Source organism: Maylandia zebra, linkage group LG18 (genome assembly GCF_041146795.1).
Source record: "Maylandia zebra isolate NMK-2024a linkage group LG18, Mzebra_GT3a, whole genome shotgun sequence".
Taxonomy (NCBI): Eukaryota; Metazoa; Chordata; class Actinopteri; order Cichliformes; family Cichlidae; genus Maylandia; species Maylandia zebra.
This window is the reverse complement of record NC_135184.1, coordinates 31,969,069-31,990,556: the sequence shown is the minus strand read 5'-3', so window position 1 is coordinate 31,990,556 and position 21,488 is coordinate 31,969,069. Positions and strand designations below refer to the sequence as shown.

At 41.2% G+C, this 21,488-nt stretch overlaps 1 long non-coding RNA gene across 1 annotated transcript; it reads left to right on the top strand.

The window, feature by feature from the left end:
* The first annotated feature begins 546 nt into the window (after positions 1-546).
* Positions 547-1,645, top strand: LOC143413606 (uncharacterized). The gene is made up of 2 exons (XR_013094214.1): positions 547-1,350; positions 1,433-1,645. It is a non-coding gene; the product is annotated as an uncharacterized LOC143413606 (long non-coding RNA).
* The last annotated feature ends 19,843 nt before the right edge of the window (positions 1,646-21,488 follow it).

Sequence of the window (21,488 nt, the reverse complement as noted above, 5' to 3'; positions counted from 1 at the left end):
TGAAGTGCTTCAGCTGTCATGGTCTGGGTGAATACGGGGTGTTTCCACTCTGCTGGGCTCCACCTTCAGACGGAGACTCCAATCAGCTTCCACACCTGGTTCCAATCAAGTCACCTGCATATAGGACCAGCGTTCACGACAGACCCCTGCCAGATCTTCTGCTAACACATGTTAGTGCTAGGCCGCCAAGCCCTTGCGAGAACTCTGGATTACTGTTTTTTCTCCTCACCGTGTTTTCTTTCCTTTTTCGCCATAGGACCCATCTGCCTGCCTCCCTGCTCAGCTCCCCACTCCCAATCAATCAATCAATCAAAGCTTTATTCGTCACATGCAGGTTGCCCTGCAGTGAAATGGGACCCCCCCCCGACCTTACACATATAGCACAAACATTACATGGGGATACAGGTCGGAGATTGGTAGAATCAGGAAAAAACATTGAAATGTACACTACAGTGGGGAAAGTACAAGAGGAAAAAAGAGACCCCTACTCATGCTGTGCTTCCATGGTAGGACAGCATGAGAACAGGAAACAAAAAAACTCCTTTGCACAAAAAAGCACATAAATGTCCACAGCACAACATTGTGAAGACATGACAAGCCACAGGGGTGGGTGGGGGGTGAGGAGTAATCCGAAGAAACACAGCAGCCACCCTGCACAGCGCTACCATTCCAGCGCGGCACACAGACCCGCCGTGTTCCCTCGCCGGAAACAAGCATCGAAGGTGTTGGAAAGGGAGGGGGGATGAGTGAGTGCCTATCAGTGTAAGTGTATGTGTGTGCGTGTCCATAGTTCAGCGGAGACAGTGTCCTTCGCTCTATCAGGCTAAGTAAACAGTCTGCCAGCCAACCCAGGTGGCCTTCATGGGAATAGTCATCACACAGTCGTTATCAGGGAGTTGTTTTGGTGGGCTCCAGCCTTGGGCCTAGCAGCTGGCGCCGTGGTGTCCAAATGTTGAATATTGTTGATTTCTCCTTTGTGAGCAGCTCGAATTTAGCCCTCTGACACTGGTCCCTCGATCTCCCGTTGGAGAGCCGCGAGCCTCCCCATGATGGTATCAAACTTCTGTTCCATGGTGTTGTCAGTCTTTTGATTCTGAGACCTCACAACTGCAGTGATCTGTTCCGCGATGTTTTCCAACTGTCGCTCAAGGGTGTCATTTTGAGCAGGCCTTTCTCTGATGTCTCCCCTCATACGCTCAATGGTGTTGTTTTGAGCCTTCACAGCAGCTGTAAGCGTCTCCAAGGTGTTGACCATATTACTCCAAGCCTATTCTGGATCTGCTTTGGACACTCCTCACCCGGAACCCCCTGGACACTCCCTCCTCGATTGACACTTCAAATCTGCAACGCGTAAGCCCAAACCACCATAGCCTAATCCTCCAGTTGTGATTCATTGAGACTACCACTGACTACTTTCCTCCTCTCATCATAGTGACTTCACACCTCCCTCCAAGCCGCTGCCCCCTTTCTCCATTCCCCGGATCCCTCTGTGGAATCCAGCCCTCAGAGTTTCTCGTTCACAGTTTTGCCTCACAGTTTTCCGCTCATAGCTTTCACAGTTCATAGCATGCATAGGTTATAGCATTCTTAGTTTTCTGTTTTGTAACTTCGCTCAGCTCTGTAAATAAACTCTGTGCTCACGCCCGTTTTGCCTCCCTCTGTGTCTGCATTTGAGTCCACACCCACTGCCTGGCCCTCTCGGCCGTAACATCAGCTTTTGAGATTATTATGACTGGGAAAAAAAATCATTCAGCAGTTGTTTTGTGTCAGGAGCAACGTCAAGTTACTTGAAAAAAGTAATCAGTAACTAATTACTGATTACTTCCCCAAAAAAGTGATCCCGTTACTTTACTGATTACTTATTTTCAAAAGTAATTAATTACTTAGTTACTTAGTTACTTTTTAAAAACACGATTTACAACCTGAAGAGGTGATAAAGCGATAGATCTTTCAGCCCAATTCTACTTTTTCCTGCATAATCCATCATACAAAATGTAATCAAATGGAAAAGTATTTTTTTTTAACTTGTTTTATCAGTTTTAATCTTTTAACTTTATGCATGAAAGCAAAAATTTAATTATATGCAACATTCTCTGACTTGAATAAATTAGTTTAACATTTAAACCTATTTTCTGCACATTCCAGCACATAAAATAAAATATTTTTTGTGTTTACACTCAGTCTTTCAAATGGATTCAAGTAAAACACAGCAGAAAATAAATAAAGTCCTTTGGTCTAGCGGTCCTTTTGCTCTATTTTCACCTGTAAAGCAGGAGTGGAGCAGGCGGAGGTTTACCCTGGTGCAGGTGTGCCGCAGCGGTCAGTTGAAGAATCCGCGAGTTTCTCTGTTAATTTCCCATTACGTCGTAGCTACTTGGTGCTTGCTTGGAAGTTTAGGGGGTTTTTTCGCTGTAAAAAGAAGTTTTCTTCAGACGCACAACGGACACTAATGTTTTTGTCACTTTTTACAGAATCAAACTCAAAGTAAGGTCAGTACTTCCACGCTTTAAACGCTGCACGCTCATACTCTCTCCCACACTCAATATGTTATCGATTGTTGATCTGCACACAGCTGTTGTCACGAACGTCGCACTTGCTTACGTCACTGTCGTGAGACATTCTCGCAAAAAAATCACGGTTTTAGTAACGCAGCGTTCCTACGGGAAAGTTTTCCCGTAGGTAATCTAATTACCATTTTTGCAATAGTAATCCCTTACTTTACTAGTTACTTGAAAAAAGTAATCGGATTACAGTAACGCGTTACAAGTAACGCGTTACTGCCCATCTCTGGTCAGGAGGGACATTAGAGGTTGCATCTGCATCATAGCCACATACTGTATCAAGCTACAACTTCAATAAATGTTCTTTTGGAACACAAGTGTGTTTTCTTACAAGTGGAAGCTGGTAATTAACAAAGACAAACAAAGTTGGTTTTTGTGTATTTTTTGAGAGACAAAAAAGGCTGTGGCAGGTAAAAGCCATGACACGACTACGTTTCACCAATCTTGAACATTTTCTTTATTGCGGTTGCCGTTCACACAACTCGGCTTAGTTTCCCTGCTGCCAGCCACAAACCACGAACAACAGCAACACCACAACAGCACCCTACACCGAACTTAAGCTGGTGAGGGGTGATTGCAATGCTGCGCAGGTGCGTCCGCCCTCCCTGCCGTGGCACCGCCAACCACGCCCCGCCACAAAGACAAAAACAGTAGCTAATCGAAATAAAGCTTTACCAAAAATCTGTATAATAAGACCTTATTAATGGCCAGGACAAATGAAATAACACTCCAAGGAAGGATGTTCTACCAACCAGTCAACAACCAGAATACTATCTCTTCCCCTGTATTGTGGGGGAATGATTGGGGATCATGAAGATGTTTTTTGGCAGATTTTAGAGCCTTTTTGTTCTTTTTTGGTCAACAGTGATTTTCACATTGGAACCACTTTTGCCCACTATGTTTGGTGTTGTTGAATCACAAACACTGACTTTAACTGAGGCAAGTGAGGCGTGCAGTGTTTTAGATGTTGTTCTGGGTTGGTTTGTCACTTGCTGCATTGGTGGACAGTGTGCTCTTCGAGTAATTTTAGTAGGCCAGCCATTATTCAGATGGTTCACCACTGTTCCAGGTTTTTTCTCAGTATGTACAGTATGTAATGGCTCTTTCTCACCCAGAATCTTACAAATGACTTTGTAAACCTTTCCAGACTGAAATTTCTCATTGCCTTTGTTTCTCATTTATTCTTGAGATTCATGAGTTTGTGGCATGATGTTCTTGCTCTTGAGAGCTTTTAGCCTACTTCACTTTGTCAAACAGGTTCTGTTTAAGTGACTTCTTGATTCAAGATTTCTGACAGTTATTGGACCTGGGTTTGGCTAGTGAAACAAAAATCAGCTTTCTAAAACGTGGGTAATCGCGGGTTACATAGTCTTGCTACTTCCATCATAGCAGAAAGAAGACACGAAAATAGACTAATCTTCAGTTGAGAGAATACCTGCGAATACTGCATTCACAGCATGAGGTTTGTCATTAATATCTTGCAGTGACTTTGGATTGTTTGCTATGAAAAGATGACCATCTGAAACTTAGTAATTATTTTCTGAACCATTACCTAACTAATGCTAGGTGTCCAGGGCACCATTAGGCCATGGTGAAGCTTAAATGAAGGGGAGGGGGCGTTGGAAAAGGGTGATACAAAATATAATGAAATATAATGAAATATCAGAATTTGACTCTTATTGTAATGAGACAAATTTAGTTTAGCAGTTTGAGGGTGTGGATTACTAATGGGAATACATTTTACTAGAAATATGAAACCACGAGTATCTCTCAGCCACCTTCATTTGATCAAGCTCTCAAAGGAAATAATATTCAAGACCCCTGAGCTAGTATAAGGTATTTACTCTTATTGATCCATTATGATTATGTCACCTTTTTGCTCCTCATTGCAAAGTGAACTAGAATTACTTTCTCACATTATATGCTTTGGGTGAACAGTCAAGTTGCAATATGCATTCATGTTTTCTTTTTCAGATGTTTCACTTTGGACTTGAGTTTGCTGAATTTAGGCAATAGGTCTGATTTGTGATACACCAACAGACTTTATTTTGTTAAGCTTTGTCGTTCTTCTTCATGTCTAGTGCATTAGTGTGTCAGTTGATTAAAGAAACAAAACAGTGCAAACTGAATCTTCTCTCTCCTTCTGTTTATGAGCTATAAAGATATGACCAAAGGGGTCACTGACTTTGACCTTTCACCATCATTTCCAATAGGAATGAACAGATACTATATTTTCTGCAAACACCATTTACTTTTTGAGTAGTACTAAAATTTCAACAAGAGCGATGCAAACTAGAAAAAGATGTTGTTTGCCTTTTTACTTTTACTTTGAAGATGAGCAGTCACCATTTCTGTTTTGTGTTGCATTTTTCACTCTTCAATCACGACATGGCAAGGGTTTTGTGAGTGTTTGCAGACAAGTTGGTGTCTGCTATGCAAATACTGTCAATCACAGCAACCTGCTAGCTACTAAAGTGGCCAGAAGGCGGTGTTTTTCTCCAGCAACCAGCGGTTGCCCGAGGGTCACTAACCAGTCTCTAGGCCTGTGTGACTAGAGCCTTAGCTCCAGCAGCCTAAGCCTATTGCAGCATAACTGAGGATTTAGGCTTCCCTGATCCAGTTTTAAGCCTAATCTTAAGAGTAGAGAGGGCGTCTGTCTCCAAAATGGAGCTGGTTTAACAAATATGGTAAATGGCCTGATTCCTATATAGCACTTTTCTACTCTTCTGGAGTACTCAAAGCACATTATACAACATGCCACATTCACTTTATTCTATGCTTTAAGTGCTTTCTATCTAAAAATTCACACTGATGGATGCATTGGAGAGCATCCACCTTGCCTAAGGATACTTGGCTTTCACAAATAGTAGGTGATCTGAAAGAGGGGTCTGAAGGTTCTGCCTCCCCTTTTACTTTTAAATATTCTACGAACCACTAGTAAAGCAGCAGTCCGAGTGTGAAGCGCTCTATCTGGGTAATACATTACTCTTACTCTTTACCATATCACCCCAATAGAGGTGATACGGTCAAAAATCAAAAGGAATCCACAATTACTGTCAAGGCAAAGAGTAGGGCTCTAGCTATAGTTATTAGCTCTACCCCTGCCCCTGCCTTAAATACTTGCAGTGCTGTTTAGTGGGTGGCTGCTAATTAACTCTAGAGAAGATGGGTGTGTCAAAGACTAGGGAGAGAATAACACACTCTCTCACAAAATAACAACAGCCATGTTGAGGCTCAAGCTGCTACAAAACACACCAGGAGCTTTGGGGAAATGGCATTTTTAACCACCTGGTATCACCTGAAAATATGAAGTGCTATAAAAGCAGCACTAGACACACACTCTGCTTTCACTCACTGTGCATCAGTGTCAGGATGACCTCTAACCAAATCAGACTTAGTCTTTGATTTGTTCTACTTTCTTGTGTCTTATACAAAAACACCCAGAGCTGAGAACCCACTCATTAATACAGTGCATTTCAAAAAGTAAATCCCCAACAACTAATTTCACTGTAACTTGGATATTAGTGGTTACTGCTGCCTGGTCAACAATATTCTCCCAGGATGAACAGATCATACATTTACTGCATGACTGAAGCGCTTTAAAAAGCCTTTGTTCACTTTCAGAAAATAGCAGACTGTACACTGCAAAAACTCAAAATCTTAGCAAGTATATTTGTCTTATTTCTAGTCAAAATAATCTCATGACATTTAAAATAAGACAAAATCAGCTAAAGAGTAACATCTCAGTGAGATATATTAAGTTGTTTTTTGGGTTTTTTGTTTTTTTGCCTGTCCCGTTTGGATCTTTAGCCATCAGAACTGTTGTCTGAAGGCCAAGAAAGATGCCAAGCGGATTTACTTTAGCAACTGGATCATCATGGCCTTGCCATATTGGTCCATTTATAATTATGTAGGGGAGAGAGGGGAGAAGAGATGGTGAGAAAGTGGGGAAGAAAAAAAAGAAGAAAAACAAACAAAACACATGGATCACCTGTATGAAGATAAGAAAAAACAGAAGAGAAAACAAACAAAAAGAGAGCAACATAATAAATACAACACCGTCACAATAAACTAGCTAACAGTAGATACTAAATATTACATGTTATTGTGCAGCACGCAAGATCGACAGCGCACAATGTGCTTTGAGGTAGCAGCCAAGAAAGGTGTAGTTTGTGGGTGTGATCACCTGTGTGTACACCTGTGTGCAACAGCATGCTTGTATTCAAAAGGTTTCTCCATGTAACAATCTGCTAGGGAGTGTGGGGAGCCATAGCCCCGTCCCCCAGGGTATGAAGCAGGCATGGAGGAGATCCAGGCCCCAGACATCCAGTTGGCCCCAGAATACGAGGACCCAAGGAGGACCACCGGGGGGCAACCGTGCCACCCTCCAGGGAAGAGCCGAGGAGAGCTCCAAACGAGAGGTCACCCAGCAGCCACGGAGCAGAGGCCAGAGGGGGTTGCAGTGACGTGCCTGCGGGCTCTGCCAGCAGCCAGCTGTGCCAGAGAGGACCGGGCCTCAGGCCCAGAGGCCAGAGGCCTGAGGGCCCCCTACCCCCCGGAAGGGGCCCAGCCAAGCCACAGGCACCAGGCCCCGCGAATCGGCCACTAGGAGTGAGCTGTGAGTGAGTCGGTACATACATGAGCGCCCAGCCCCAGATACCAAGAACCACCAACACACCAACGTCTGAGGGCATCAGCCACTGGCAGGGAGTGTGGTGAGGGGAGATAGGCCTTCATACCTTGGAGAGCCTGAGGTGTTGCCAGAGAGGTGGAGTCTAAGACCCAAGCTGATATATAGACACAGACGAACAGGCGCACGCAGACACAAGCATGCATTCCCACCCCCATATACACAAACAAATACTCGACACTCACCCGACGTGGAGACAGACACAAATAGACACTGTACATACATTCACACTTCCCAAACATACTCTATATCCCAGGTCTGGGTACCCCCGCCCCCAGAGGGGCAAACTGTACCTGGACCCAGGAGATGTAACCACCTCCAGACCGCCTCCTTATCTGCAGTAGCAGGGAGGCCCCGCATCCCAGATTAACTTGTTTTTAGACTGTGGATCTTGAAACTAGAAAATTTTCACTTTTCTGCCAAATCTGCCAAATCCATTGGCAGATTTTTTCCACTTAATACAAGATATTTTTGCTTGAAATAAGAAGATAAATCTGCCAATGGAACAAGTGAAAATTTTCTAGTTTCAAGATCCACAATCTAAAAACATGTTAATATATTCAATTCAATTCAATTTTTTTATATAGCGCCAAATCACAGCAACAGTCGCCTCAAGGCTCTTTATATTGCACAGTAGATCGTATAATAATAGCTACAAGAAAAACCCAACAATCATATGACCCCTTTTGAGCAAGCACTTTGGCGACAGTGGGAAGGAAAAACTCCCTTTTAACAGGAAGAAACCTCCGGCAGAACCAGGCTCAGGGAAGGGTGGGGCCATCTGCCGCGACCGGTTGGGGTGAGAGAAGGAAGACAGGATAAAAGACATGCTGTGGAAGAGAGCCAGAGATTAATAACAGATATGATTCAGTGCAGAGAGGTCTGTTAATACATAGTGAGTGAGAAAGGTGACTGGAAAGGAAAAACTCAATGCATCATGGGAATCCCCCGGCAGCCTATGTCTATTGCAGCACAACTAAGGGAGGATTCAGGGTCACCTGGTCCAGCCCTAACTATATGCATTAGCAAAAAGGAAAGTTTGAAGCCTAATCTTAAAAGTAGAGATAGTGTCTGTCTCCTGAATCCAAACTGGAAGCTGGTTCCACAGAAAAGGGGCCTGAAAACTGAAGGCTCTGCCTCCCATTCTACTTTTAAATACTCTAGGAACAACAAGTAGGCCTGCAGAGCGAGAGCGAAGTGCTCTAATAGGGTGATATGGTACTACAAGGTCATTAAGATAAGATGGGGCCTGATTATTTAAGACCTTGTATGTGAGGAGCAGGATTTTGAATTCAATTCTGGATTTAACAGGAAGCCAATGAAGGGAAGCCAAAACAGGAGAAATCTGCTCTCTCTTTCTAGTCCCTGTCAGGACTCTTGCTGCAGCATTTTGAATTAATTGAAGGCTTTTCAGGGAGTTTGATGGACATCCTGATAATAATGAATTGCAGTCGTCCAGCCTGGAAGTAATAAATGCATGAACTACTTTTTCAGCGTCACTCTGAGACAGGATATTTCTAACTTTAGAGATGTTGCGCTTATGGAAGAAAGCAGTCTTAATATATCTTACTAAGATGTTACTCTTTAGCTGATTTTTGTCCTATTTTAAGTGTGATGAGATTATTTTGACTAGAAATAAGACAAATATACTTGCTAAGATTTCTAGTTTTGGCAGTGTGGGTATAGTATGTCTTTTTACAGTGGGTAGAGTTTAGACTTCATTATTCTGGGAATTAATACGGGGAAATCAATGGTTTACCATATTAAGTCAGGGATAATAGGAATGCAGTACTCATAAATACTGAGATGAAAAGTTTAGAAAGTACTGTGTATCCTCAACCATCATTCTGACAGTAAAAAAGAGACCCGCTGCACTGCTGACAGGGCAGAGAGTGAAATTACAATGTTCATTAAGCTGTCTCTAAATCCTCACTCAGCTGAGAGCAACATTTGACACACTGGTTAATACTTCAGTACACACACACACACACACACACACACACACACAAGTTCACATACATAATAAAGTATGGGATAATTCCAATCATGTTAGGTCATGTTATGAGAGATTGCAAATAGTCTGTTTAATTATCTCAGAAATTGCTTTCATCTAATCTCATGACAGGAGTGCACCAAACCCAGCGAGTACATGGTTGACTGTAAAGGTCTCCAAAGTTTCATGTTGCATTCTCTAAGTCATCACCACATGACTAATAAATGTTTTACCACTAATATAACTGTAGTGCAAGTTTAACATTAAAGCATTCATTTTCATGACTGGCAGTACCTGCTAAGTTAATCTTCCTTGTTAATCTAGTGTTTACACATAAAACTGCTTAAAGGTGTTAAAAGGGAATCATGCTATAGCTGTACTCAGCTGAACTATTTAAGGTGTACTCTCAGTGGCAGCGGAAAATATGAGAACAGCCCCACCAACTCTGGAGACTGACCAATACTGGAAGAGTTAATGGGAGAAGGACCATAACAGCAAAGCTCAGTGGCTAATGGATCTAAGAGCAGACCACAACAACCTCCCTGAACAGGATCCAGTGACCATTACAGTGGCAGACATCAAAAACGGGTTTCCAGTATGAAGAGTTGGACAGCACCACTGGCTGAGGGAGCTGACCGCACTCCATGAGCTTCTGGCAGCACAAATTGACCAGCTGCTAATGGATTATAGACACATGCAATGGCTAACTGAAGACTGGGCAGTCCTAATCCCTAAAGTTCCCCAGAAGGGACCAGTCCCATTCAACTACTGGCCAATAACCTGCCTTAGTACCACATAGAAGCTCCTGTCAGGCATCACAGCGGCTAAGATAAACAGGCCCAATGCTCAATACATGAGGGGCACGGAAAGGAATAAGCAGGAATACCAGAGGGGCGAAACACTAGCTTCAGGTAGACAGAACAGTTGCCTGAGATTTTAGACTGGAGAAGTATAGTCGAATGGTAACAAAGAGAAGGAAGGTAATCAGAAATGAAGGGAGCACACTAACAGAAACTACAACAATGCAGACATTGCAGACAGCTACAAGTACCTGGGATTCCCACAGGCAAATGGGAAGTATGCCCTGCCAGTGATCAGATACTCCACAGGGATAATAAGATGGCCAAAAGAGTAGGTGGAAGCCACTGACATCAAGACAAGGAAGCTCCTTACCATGCATAGAGGGTTTCACCCCAAATTCAGCACCCTAAAACTGTAAGCTAAGCAAAAGAAAGAAGGCAGAGGACTAGTGAGTGTCAGAATCAAACTGCAGGATGAGACAAACATTCATGAGTACATCAGGAAGATGGCACAACTGACTGCGTGCTTAGTGAATACCTCAGGCATCAGAAACCCAAAAAGGAAGAAGAGCTATAGGAGGAACCATCATTAGAAGTAGTCCCGCCTAGAAGTAACAAATGCATGAACTAGTTTTTCAGCATTACTCAGACAGGATATTTCTAATTTTAGAGATATTGCACAAATGAAAAAAAAAAGCAGTCCTGTAAATATTTGTTTAATATGTGCATTGAAGGACACATTCTGGTCAAAAAATGATTCTGAGGTTCCTCACAGTGTTGCTGGAGGCCAAGGTAATGCTGTTCAGAGTAAGAATCTGGTTAGATATTTCTAAAAATTTTAGGCCCAAGTTCAATAACCTCAGTTTTATCTGCATTTAGAAGCAGAACATTGGAGGTCATTCTAGGTTATTATATCTTAACTAACTGGTATGTGTTATGTGGTTTCATGGATAGATAAAGTTGTGTCATCTGCATAGCAGTGAAAATGTATGCCATGCCTTCTAATGATACTGCCTAAGGGAACATATATTAATGTAAACAGAATTGGTCCTAGCACTGAACCCTGTGGAACTCCATAATTAACCCTAGTGTGTGAAGAGGACTCTCCATTCATGAACAAATTGGATTCTGTTTGATAGATATGATACAAACCACTGCAGTGCAGTACCTGTAATACCTACAGCGTGCTCTAATCGCTCTAATAGGATATTATGGTCAACAGTATCGAATGCTGCACTGAGGTCTAGCAGGACAAGCACAGAGATGAGTCCACTGTCAGAGGCCATAAGAAGATCATTTGTAACCTTCACTAAAGCTGTTTCTGTGCTGTGATGAGCTCTGAAACCTGACTGAAACTCTTCAAATAAACCATTCCTCTGCAGATGATCTGTTAGCTGTTTGACAACTACTCTTTCAAGGATGTTTGATATGAAAGGAAGGTTGGAGATTGGCCTAAAATTACCTAAGACAGCTGGGTCTAGAGATGGCTTTTTAAGTAAAGGTTTAATTACAGCCAGCTTGAAGGCCTGTGGTACATAGTCGATTATTAGAGATAGGTTGATTATATATAACATTGAAGCATTACTCTCCCTTTATGCTATAATTGGCGGGAAACTCTGTGATGCATTTTTCTGTAACCCAATTCTCGCTTTCTCTGTACAGATAGAACAGTGTGTATATGCTCTGCAAAATCAGAAATTATCTTTCCTGGGTGTAGAAAAAGAACAACATTAAATTGTACCGAATCAGCGTTTTATGTCCAGTTTTATGATGTCAGTTAGTGGATGCCATAAACCTGAACTGACTAGGATATAACCTAGCGCATAGTTATTACAACATTTTTATACGTTTTTCAGAAGTAGGAAATGACGCATAGAGGCATTGTTGTAGATTTTTTTAGTTGTAGAATTTGTCTGTTTTTCTTATGGGCTGAAGGCCAAGGTTGAGTGGTGGCACTGGTCCCTGCTCTTATAACATATCCCACCCCAAGAATAAGTATCTGTTGTGCTAATGATGTGTGGAATCGGCTAATTACCAAAGATAACAAGGTGAATGAATACATTTCCTAAGAAAGTTGATAGAGGATGTGTACTATGATAAAGTGCGTGGCTAGTGTCAAATTCAAAGCAAGCGTATATTTTAAAAGTTGTGTTACAGCATTTAATGTTATCTTCTGTTGCTGATTTCAGTTACATATTTTACCCAGCATCAAAAAGTGTAGATGTGCTGTAAAAATATGAACAGACATAACAAACAGATAATAAGGAATAATGGTGAGTAAACAAACTGCTAACAGTCAGGGAACATGTTGGCTCCTCACAGCTGTGAGCAGAATGTATGTCACTCACATTGAGTGATGAGGTTTGTTTTCTGAGAGGTATAATCCATCACTTGAATTAACTTAACAAGGGATAACAAGATGGGTAAAAATGATTGCCAGCTTGTTGAAAATTTCCGATGTTTTAATATGTGTGCAGAGAAAAGCAGACACAGTTCTGTCGCTCAGAATGAATGATGCTTTTACACTTGAAGTTTGTTTTTTGTGAGTGACACATTCCATTGGTTAAATCAACTTAACGAGAAGCTACGGGGCAGAGATCAAACTGTCTGGCAGCTTGTTAAAAACACAGCACATCTCAAAACAATCTGATAGAGTCATACATGGAATCAACTACTGCCAGAAAAAAACAAAACGTCTGACTCGACATACACATGGAGCTGTTGATTAGCAGCAGTTAATCCACGCTCAGTGAGCAACATCTGCATCCCTGTCAGACAAGACAGCAGTTCTGATGTGTAAATACACATGGTGTATGAAATAACATGTGAAATGTAAAAACTTCACAACCTTTTCTAACACTGCTGTTTAATTAATTTATACAATATCACATAATTATAATGGAATGAGTGGCTTATATTGCCGAGGCAGCAGTTCACTACTAGGCCTATTTTGATGTTCAAATGATGACTTTATGGTCCAGTGTCCATATTTCTCTGTATCAGGAATCTTATTATAATTAATCCCTCTTGTGCTCAAGTACTGCTGCCCTTTCATATTGTCTGCTAGCTTGTTGTTGTGACTGTTTTTGTATAGCTGAGTATTACGTTTCCACAACTGACCTTAAAATGAAACTGCTGATGTTTTTGGTTGTATAGAAAAGGAGACGGACACTGTAGATCCACATCAGTGATACATATCTAGTTAGCGTTGACACTAATCACATGGCCAGATGTTTCCGGGCACGTCTGATAATAGCTTAATGGCATAAAAAATAAGATGAATACTGGATGTATTTAGATGAACTAGTTGGGTTTCATTCACGCAAATAAAAGGTGCTCATAAGTTAAATTAATGGAGAAAAGAAATCACACACTCACCGTCTTCTTTTAGGTGTCAGGACAAAACAACCTCAGACACACTACTGTTTTGTAGTGCATCGTTATTCATCATTGCTGTGTCCTTATTCATGTAACAAAACATGATTAAGGACAAATGCAAAATGCAAAAGTATGTATACTCCATGATTCAACAACCTATAGAATCACCTTCAACAGCGATAACTTGAAGTGATTATTTTCTCTTTAAATTAGTCAGTCTATCAAATCAGTGCAGAATATTTTTAGCCCACCGTTCATCATAGCATTGCTGGTCTGAAATTTGAATAGGCCATTACAACAAATGTATTCTTTTACTGGTTTACTCGGGATCACAAACAGTTCATATTTAAAAATCAGTGATTCATCAGTATTTTTGTATCTAAATTGGTTTCTTTTTTTATATTCTACAAATTTAGAAGTGACATAAACCATGTGTCATGATGAAGGCCTGGCTGTCTTAGAAAATTTAAACACACATCTACTAGTACTACTGTTACTACTACAATAATAATAATAATGATAATAATTTCTCATTAGAGTAGATCTCTGGCTGTTTAACGTAAATGACTTCATGTTGGTCAGAATACATACTTTGCACATTAACGCATTTTTTATTGATTTCGTGACTATCAAAAAATATATATTCTTCATTTTATTGTGCCACCTTTTAACAAAAAAACACCTTTCACGGTTGTTGGTTATGTTGTAATAGTTTTGATGGTGTTCAGTTAACACTGTTGTGCTTTGGAAATATGTGCATTTATAGCATCAGAGGAGAAACATTTTTCATAACCCCATTTTTCCAAAAAATGTTCATTAAAAGTTGTTGACAGATTTTTCCATGTCATTCATATAATGTAAGGTGTTAACGACCAGAAATGATCTATTGTCACTTATTATACTTGTCAGAGCCAAAATGTCAACCATAATCATCTGCAAATTAAAGGCTCATTGGAAGAAAAGTATTTACATAGCTGCATACCACTAACGGAAAGAAACCAATTCTAAAAAGTACTTTTAGTCAAATTCATTATGGGTAATGAATTTATGTGTTAAATCATAGCACAATTCTCACTTTTGAAAATTACTGTTGATTATCTTTAGATTTCTTACCAGAAGAGTTCTGCCATTCACTGATTCTGGACCAAATCTGAAGAAAGCTAAGAAACGCTTCTTTTTAAAAAGATGTAGTGGATTTTGTGTGTGTGTGTTTTACATTATTAATTCATCACACTATGACCTTCCTTTCAGTGCTGTCAACAGCCCAAATTGAACATGAATGTTCAGACAAGATATCCACTCAGGGAGATTGAATGGCAGGGAAGCAGGATGAGGTATCGTTAATTAGCAGCTGATTGACTGCAAGACAACCAGGCATTTAAAATTGGAGGGCAAGGTTCAGACAGCAAGTCTCCAAAAAAGTGAGGTTTATCAGCTGTGCTCAGAAGTCTCGGGAACAGAGAGACAAGGAAGGTGTGCACCTTATCTTTGAAAGAGGTCAGTTCTCAAGAAGGAAAATATGCAGTGGGGAGAAGACAGAGAGGGATTAGCTCCAATTCTAATTATGCGACTCCTTCAAATGATGTCCCAGCCAATCAATGCAGGAGGTCGCAGTAATTCCCGTTTGAGCCACAGCAGGAAATAAAATGGAAAATGGTTGCACAGATACTTGGGAAGTGCCCTCCCACGTACGAGAGCAATCTGCAGACAGGAGGAGCATGTTTTAATCATCAGCTTCGGTGTGACTGTAATGTAATTCAGAGGTCTGATTGTGCTCACCGAATTAATTCACATACATTATATGAACAAGTACAGTATGTCTTTGGTCTGGAGGTGATGAAATATTTCAAAGAAACCCTACAACAGAAGCACTGATAAAACTTTCAAATAATTTCAGCCAAATACACACAAACGCATGCACATTCTTGAAAGAGTAGTTGTCAAACAAGTATTTTTTTATTTAGTTTTTGTCTAGTTTTTGAATTTAATTCAGGTTTATTCATATAGCACCAAACAGTTGCCTCAAGGCGCTTTATATTGTAGGATTTTTACCTTACAATATTATTTTTAGTAGACTAAATATAATACAAATATTGTAGACTCAATTAAAAGCCAATTTAGTTGACTGAAATTGTAAAAAGTGTAAAAGTTTGTAATGTTTTTCCCACCTTTCTATACAGTTTAATTTGTTCTGATTGGATCACAATTATTCTGGATGTTTTCATTTTTTTCACTGACAAAAACAGTCTTTGTCTTTGTCATGTGCATTACTTTAGCTGTCTTGTTTTTTATAAGAAAAATAAGGTCATTGATGAAAACCATGATGAAAATTATTGCAAAATTAACACTTCGTGCAAGTGAAGCACAGGGAGGTGTTACAAATTTACTAGTGTTATTCGTCTAATCCAGGAGGAAGGCCTGTAATCTCAGAGGAAATGATGACGTTTAAGTACTCCAGCTGTTCATGGGGAATCATGGGGACTGTAAGGTTTATACCCCTCAGTCAAAAGGCTGATGGGGTATTGTCATCAATCTGCTGGATGCCCAGGCAACAGCGTGGACGCTCACCTTTGTGAACACTATAACTTGAAAATGAGGTAATGTAGGAATTTCTCATTGAGAGATTACGTGCATCTCCTAAAAATCTTTGGATGAGTTTAAATCATGTCATGTATTCTGAAAACCTTGTGAATATGATAACTCCAGAAAAAATCCCAGCAAGGAGGGGTAGCACTGGTGGAGGTCAGTATTTTTGGAGAATAATATGGGTGACCCTGGTGAGCTGATTAAAACCAGACAGAAAACAATGAGTAGTTTGATGCAGCGAAATGTTTCCAGACCACCTGACTTGTGGACAGGGTTGTGTTCACACTGGGAACAATTTGCTCGTCATGCATCGCTTCGAAGTTGCCAGCTGGTCACTTGGGGTGTTGCCCCTTCCAGTAACCTACTTACTGTAACCCTCTAATGGATTTACTAGCAGGATATATGCCAACCAATGGTATTCTTCACTCTCATTGGTAGCCTTTTCAGTTGCTTGCCTGAATGTTTACGTTGCTGCAAATCACTTCCAGTGTCTATGTGGCTTAAGTGTGAAGTATTGTGTGGCCTGAATATTTAATTTGTTGCTACTAGAATGTTTAAATCCAGTTCAAATGAATGACCTGGGGTGACACTGCTCCTTTACTGAAATGTTACTGGGCCCCCGTCTTGTCCTCCCCTAAACTGGGTTATCATATCAGCGATGAGCTTTGCAAAGCATGCATGAGACACTGATTTATGTTTACCACTCATAAAAAAAAATGCTGTCAGTCTGTAATGGAGACCAGGGGTTCCACTACCCTTAATTGTACTTTTATTAATTTGAGTGATTTGTATTTGAAAACTACAAAAAGAAAAGAAACACGGATTTGTGGTTAGTGATTCTTTATTAGGTTCATGAGCTAGTATTTAATTGAACTACTTGTGGAAGGTGAACAGTGTTGGGGAGTAACGGAATACATGTACCGCCGTTACGTATTTAGAATACAAAATATGAGTAACTGTATTCCGTTACAGTTACCGTTTAAAAAGGTGGTATTCAGAATACAGTTACTTTGTTGAAATAAATGGATTACACTGCGGTACTTTCCTGTTTCATTTTGTCGCGGGTCAGGACTGTTTGGGTTTTGTTTGACAGCTACGTTCTTTTGTTCCAGGCGGCAGCGTTACGGTTGCCATGGTTACAGGGCGACGCTCTCTCTCTCTGCGACTGTGTGTTTCCTGGGTGAGAGAGCGCCTTTTCGTTGTTGTTGTTGTTGTTGTTGTGCTAAGCTAACAGGCAGAATGCTACAAGCATAGCTCTAAAGAATGTAGCATCATGTTCAGTGTAGTCCGTGCTGCAGGGAGAATGGACTGCCATACACGTTATGTGTCTGTGAGCGCTAGGAGGGAGAAAAAGGGGAGTGGAAAGGTACGAGCAGTCATCGAGCAAAAACGGGAGCTGGAAGCATGTAAATATAATAATAACCACTGCAGCCAAGAAGAGTGCCTGACGAGCCCAGTTGTAAGTAAGCTATTAAGACTCGACTGTACACTGTGTTCGTCTTTTCCTCCGAAAACAACAAGTTCCGTTGGAGCAGCCTTTCAACGCCTCTCTCTGTCTGTCGCAAGAAAAGTTGACCCACACAACAAAGTAGAGCTATTTTTCGGCTACCAGCCGTATTATGCTGGGCTTACACTGTGCGATTTTTTCAGTCGCGCGATTGAGCTCCTGCTCAAACTGTACGATTGACTCGCAGGGGTTAGAAGTTCATAGGTCACGATGCAGGGTCTCACACTATACGGCCCGATGCTCTGATGCGACCTGAGTGCTCACACTGTGCGTCCATAAAAATGAAGGTTATAACAGAAATTCTGTCGCTCGCTCTCCCTCTCCGTCTTTCACTCACACAGACACACCACCACCATCAACTTTGCTAAATTGCTAATGAAAAACATTGGTCAGGCAGCTGTGATTGAGCAGCAGTGTCGATCCAACTATTTTCACGGTTGTTGTGGTCGTGATAATTTTGTGAGGCCACATCGAAAGGGCTCGGATGGTTCTACAGGTTGTGCCTCCATCGCTTGTGTCCAGATCACACGCTGCACTGCCGTGCTACGCCGTCTTTTTCGCTGACATTTGTGTTTGCGCGTGCGCAGTGTGGCAAACTGCGGTGACACCCTCACGACCAAGCGATTGATGATCGGGAGCTGGTCGTGAGGTGTCAATTGCTTCTCGTTACCCCACGTATACTACACGATGCACGACGCACGATGAAGGCCAAAATCGGGCCGATCGCACGACTCAAAAATCAGCTCAAAATGGGCCAAAAATCGCACAGTGTGAGCCCAGCATTAGTCAGAGGTCCCTTTACTACAGTTCGGAGTCGCGGACCTTCAGTAATAGTAATAAATCACACAGCAATAGTACATTCACGTTGTTGTAAAAAGCATGATAATATTGTAGCGGGTCAGGGCTGTTCGGGGTTCTGCTTGTACAGTTATGTTTTGTGTATGTTGCCATGGTGACGGGTGACGCCCTCTCGCTGCGACGGTGTGTCCTTCCGGGGTCAGAGGGCGCCCTATGTGTGTTGTGGTTGCCGCGCTGAGCAGTTAGCTAGTGGCAGTGTGTTCTTCTGCAAATGTAATAAACGGCTGTGCTCCCTGTTTAGCTCACGGGAAGCAAGACCAAACGATACCTCCATCTCCTCCTTGTCTGAACTCGCCACAATATATTAAGTAATCCAAAGTATTCAGAATACGTTACTGTCATTGAGTAACGTAACGGAATACGTTACAGAATACATTTTGGGGCATGTATTCTGTATTCTGTAATGGAATACATTTTAAAAGTAACCTTCCCAACACTGAAGGTGAAAAGACAGGGGGACTGGCCATCCTACCTGTGTCAGGAAAAAGAACCAGATTTAGAGCTGTTCACATTTCTGGGCTATTCCAGATGCTCACCTCAATCAGGTGGAATATAAAAGGGAGCCAGTTGCTTTTAGAGGGGTTCTTTGTTGTGATCTTGTCTGATCATTTCCTCTCGTCTGATCATTTCCTGATAACATTTAAATTTATAATAATTGATTACACAGCAGTGGGGAGTAGACTTCATCACAGTAGATACCTTTCTGAAAGTGCTGTAACTAAGTTTAAGAGTATAATCTTTATCTACAGCTACTTTCAGCACCATTGATATTTATTTATACTCTTTTTCTCTAATTGATCTTTCTGAGTTAACTTCAATAATTACTTCTTCCAAACCATCAACGTGTCTTTTAGACCCCATTCCTACAAAACTGCTCAAAGAAGTCCTGCCATTAATTAATTCTTCGATCGTAAATATGATCAACCTATCTCTAATAATCGGCTATGTACAACAGGCCTTCAAGCTGGCTGTAGTTAAACCTTTACTCAAAAAGCCATCTCTAGACCCAGCAGTCTTAGCTAATTATAGGCCAATCTCCAACCTTCCTTTCATATCAAAAACCTTGAAAGAGTAGCTGTCAAACAGCTAACTGATCATCTGCAGAGGAATGGTTTATTTGAAGAGTTTCAGTCAGGTTTCAGAGCTCATCACAGCACAGAAACAGCTTTAGTGAAGGCTACAAATGATCTTCTTATGGTCTCTGACAGTGGACTCATCTCTGTGCTTGTCCTGCTAGACCTCAGTGCAGCGTTCGATACTGTCGACCATAATATCCTATTAGAGCGATTAGAACATGCTGTAGGTATTACAGGTACTGTGCTGCAGTGGTTTGTATCATATCTATCTAATAGACTCCAATTTGTACATGTAAATGGAGAGTCCTCTTCACACACTGAGGTTAATTATGGAGTTCCACAGGGTTCAGTGCTAGGACCAATTCTGTTTACATTATACATGCTTCCCTTAGGCAGCATCATTAGAAGACATAGCATACATTTTCACTGCTATGCTGATGACAGCCAGCTCTATCTAGCTATGGAGCCAGATAACACACACCAATTAGTTAAACTGCAGGAATGTCTTAAAGACATAAAGACCTGGATGGCCGCTAACTTTCTGCTTCTTAATTCATATCAAACTGAGGTTATTGTACTCGGCCCTGAAAAGCTTAGAAATATGGTATCTAAGCAGATTCTTACTCTGGATGGCATTACCTTGGCCTCCAGTAACACTGTGAGGAACCTTGGAGTCATTTTTGACCAGGACATGTCCTTCAACGCACATATTAAACAAATATGTAAGACTGCTTTTTTTAATTTGCGCAACATCTCTAAAATTAGAAATATCCTGTCTCAGAGTGATGCTGAAAAACTAGTTCATGCATTTATTACTTCCAGGCTGGACGACTGTAATTCATTATTATCAGGGTGTCCAAAAAACTCACTGAAAAGCCTTCAGCTAATCCAAAGTGCTGCAGCAAGAGTCCTGACAGGGACTAGAAAGAGAGAGCAGATTTCTCCTGTTTTGGCTTCCCTTCATTGGCTTCCTGTTAAATCCAGAATTCAATTCAAAATCCTGCTGCTCACATACAAGGTCTTAAATAATCAGGCCCCATCTTATCTTAATGACCTTGTAGTACCGTATCACCCTATTAGAGCACTTCGCTCTCACACTGCAGGCCTACTTGTTGTTCCTAGAGTATTTAAAAGTAGAATGGGAGGCAGAGCCTTCAGTTTTCAGGCCCCTCTTCTGTGGAACCAGCTTCCAGTTTGGATTCAGGAGACAGACACTATCTCTACTTTTAAGATTAGGCTTCAAACTTTCCTTTTTGCTAAAGCATATAGTTAGGGCTGGACCAGGTGACCCTAAATCCTCCCTTAGTTGTGCTGCAATAGGTATGGACTGCTGGGGGATTCCCATGATGCATTGAGTTTTTCTTCTTCAGTCACCTTTCTCACTCACTATGTGTTCATCGACCTCTCTGCATTGAATCATACCTGTTATTAATCTCTGGCTCTCTTCCACAGCATGTCTTTTATCCTGTCTTCCTTCTCTCACCCCAACCGGTCGCGGCAGATGGCCCCGCCCCTCCCTGAGCCTGGTTCTGCCGGAGGTTTCTTCCTGTTAAAAGGGAGTTTTTCCTTCCCACTGTCGCCAAAGTGCTTGCTCAAAAGGGGTCATTGACTATTGGGTTCCATAACCAATATTTCAACAATTACTAGAAGGATTGCTCTGATATTTATTATAGACGGCAGATGCATGAAACTCTGTTTAGATCTGCAGCTGATTCAAAATTTTGTGTGCAAAGGCAAAAATGTCTTCACTTTTATAAAGCGCTGTGTATGCATGACATCCTTTTATAAATTCCGATCTCTGTGCACAAGCCTCATCTCAGCTGCAATCATTAGCCATTAATGGATTAATTAATTTATATCTGCATATAAAAATGCTGTCAGCACAATGAGTAATGAGAACATCGCAATGACATAATAAGCAGTTTTATTTAATGTGAAATTTAAAGAGAAGTGAGAAAAGAGAACATGGTGTTCTCAATGACTTCAGTTCAGTAATCAAAAAAAAAAACTTAATGAACTGTAACAAGTACAGGAGGTAA